The following is a 3,177-nucleotide window of genomic DNA, read 5'->3' as shown; positions in this document are numbered from 1 at the left end:
AGCTGCCGTGGGGCCGCCATATTTGGTGAGGGCAGGAGCGGTGGTCCTCACGCCTGGGGGCCGCGGGGTCTGGTGCGGGCCCGGCTCCCTCTCCGAGGGGGGCTCCCACAGTGTTTAAATAAACCCTTCATCCTCCGCAGGCTGTAGAATGAGAGGGAAATGGGCATCAGTGCAGGGTCCTGCGGGTCCTCTTGACGCATGAGGCCCTGCAGGAATGGAAGAGGGAGGTCGCCTTCCACACCTCATGGCGGTGAAGCCCCGCTGCGTCTCCTGTGGCCTTTTGGGGGGGCCTCCCGGTGGTCCAGGCCCCACGGGCGACAACCTGCGCACCCCTCCGGCTACGTGGCCCCAGACGCCTCCCTGCAGCTGGGGGAGTCGCTTCCCCCCCCCCTAGTCAGGCTGGGACAGGCTTGTCCCAAGCCACCGTGGCCAGAACAGCAGCTGCTGGCGGAGAAAATGGTTTTACTGCACGCGGTCATCCCTAATCGCCACGAGTTCTGTCACGACAGGCTTTTCCTACCGCAAACCCAGCAGGAGATCAGCGAGGAAAAGGCCGCATCCAGCAGTTGAGGATTTGCCCAGTAACACTAGATGGTACCAGAGCTCCACACAGGCTCAGACGGGACCCGTCCGGACAGAAAATGCCTCAGAAATGGAAATTCTGAAACATGGAAAGCTGACGATGTAGAGCTGCAATATGTTAATATGGTGTTGGCAAAGTAATCGCTTTTTCTATGGGAAAAAGCGGACAAGGGAGTTGCCAATAAAATAAGGACATTTTTCTGGTGTTCAGGGCAACAAGTGCAACGTAGTATTTGTGGTTAAAAATTATCAGCAAAGTGACAGTATTACAGCACCTGGTAGGGAAGCATTTGAAGACTAATTCTCAGGGAATTTTTCATGTCTAGTAATTAGTTAATAGCTACAGAAAATCTAGCAAGTATTTTAACTTAAGCAGAAACTGCCATTAAAGCATAAAAATGAAGTACATTCCTGGTATCGTTAATATTAGGAACTATTGAAACAGCACTCAGAATATGATCACCTTCTTCTGTAAGCGGCTGCACACGTTGCAACGCGCTGCCTGAAATACTCACGCGCTAAAAAAAAAAAAAAGTCTTCCTGCAAATGAATATTTATTCCATGAATAATCTTTAATGTCTTCATAGCTTTCAACACATTTTGGCAAAATGTTCCAAGTTTCTGTGCTTACAATGAAAAATCTAAACCCGACACCTAAATAGGTGGCCTGATTTCGGCTGTATGGAGCACTTTCGGTAGAGACATCATTTCCTTCATATAGCTGCCTCTGTAGCATGACAGCATTTTAGCAGCCTCGAGTAACTCAACACAGCAATTTCGGTGATGAAATGAAGTATTGCGATAGCAGGGAGAAATAATAAAGGCAGAACTGGCACTTGGCCAGAATAATTTTTCTAAAACTCCACTCTCATGCAGAAGTCCTACGAGATGATCTTATGGCTAAATATGGTCAGGACTTCAGTGCTGCGCCTCATCCAAAACACAGCAACGCTGGTGTTTCCTCTCTGTCCAGATGAAGAGTTGGCGTCGGCGTCCTATTTTTAGTGGTGTGGGTGTAAAATATGTTGGTTAAATTTCACATCGCCTGAGCTCAGCCTGCTCTGCCATGTCAGGTTTCGTACCCAGACCTAGCAAAGCTCAAGGCCTGAGATTGACATCGTAGGCTCCTGCTTCATGGTCTTCATCTTGTAGGTCAGGGTCTTTTGCATTTGGGGTGAAGAGACGGCTCTCCTGCTGCTTGAGCCTGTGAATCAAACGTAACGCCCCGTCCTGAGCCACAAGCTGTGTGAAGTAAATAAAAAAGAGAAAGAGCTTCCAGTGAACTCCCACAGTCACAGTGAGAGGACCAGTGATTAGGCGGGCGTTCGGTCCATTTCAATGGCCAACGAGAGCTGGTCCATAAGGTGCTAGAAATGTCTGAAAACGCACCTGGAAATGCGAACAGATTCTTCTGCTCGTGTTTCAGCACGAGAGCAACAGCTTTCCCGTCACCTCACAGCACAGCCTGCTTTGCCGTGCGCTCGCCTCTGCCCCTTTCTGTGTGAAGGAAGCGGGAACTCGGTACTGCTGTTTGGTGGGGCTTGGCGCAGCACGGGGTCGTGTGTGTCAGCTGCCTGGGGTGGGGGTAGAGGTTTGGGAATAAAGAAGATGAGGGTGTATTTGGGGATAACCTCAGAATAAAGGAGTGGAATATAGACAATAATTAGCTGCAGTCTGGAAGGTGAAACGTTAAGGAAGGAATACGCCGTGCCACGCGTCAGTAAAGCTGCTACTGGCTGTTGGGACCGTGCCCGTCGTTTCCCCACAGAGCCCTGCCGTGCCCCTGGAAGAGGCGTGGAAGGGTCCCAGACTGGACCCACATCGGTGCTTCCAGGAGGCCGGGCAAGGAGCAGGCTGGACCAGGTTGGGGCACTAGCTGAAGATGCAGAAGACTTTCTGCTCCCTGGGAATGAACGGCCGAGGGCGGGAGGAATGGGTTTCTATCCACCAGCTCCTGAAGTAGAAAGGGAATTTCTCTTTGACCGCAACAGCAGAGCTGTAGAGCGAACAGACCATTAAAATGTCCGTTCAAAAAAATTTTCACGTCCCATTTATATTTACTGCTGCTTCATTCTGTTGAAAGTCAAAGGCCCATTTGTACCCGATGAAAGGCTTGGGATAGATCAATTGACTGGAAAAGGCTCTGAGGATTGAAACCTACAATTCCACATGGACAAGCGCTAATCCATCAGTCTGCTGAGCCCAACCAAGGTGCCGCAGGTCTTTCCAGGCACTTGGAGCTGACTCATGTCATGGCTCTTGTGCTTGTTTGGCCCAAAAAAGGCTGTTCAGTGCTGGAACTGTAAGAGAGATTCTTATAACCGAGCTTCTGGGAAAAGACTTGTGGTCTTTCCTAGCTACCTTCGGCGTCTCTGCAGATTCATTGCCTCTGTTAATGGGCAAACTTTCCATGGTGACATGCAGGCGGGTCCCCCCCAGCTTTAATCTTTGAAGTGCCTCCTAGTGCATTGCAGTGGGCTGACGAAGCATCGTCTGCTGTATGGAATCAGCTCTGCTCAGGTTTCATAAGGAAACAGGACTTAAGTGATTATAACGTGCGCATGAGTGAATGACGGGCCCTGTTTGTATCCTGAT

This window comes from Aptenodytes forsteri, unplaced genomic scaffold, assembly GCF_000699145.1.
Source record: "Aptenodytes forsteri isolate BGI_AS27 unplaced genomic scaffold, ASM69914v1 Scaffold55, whole genome shotgun sequence".
Lineage (NCBI taxonomy): Eukaryota > Metazoa > Chordata > Aves > Sphenisciformes > Spheniscidae > Aptenodytes > Aptenodytes forsteri.
The sequence above is the reverse complement of the archived record's forward strand: the minus strand, read 5'-3'. Positions refer to the sequence as shown.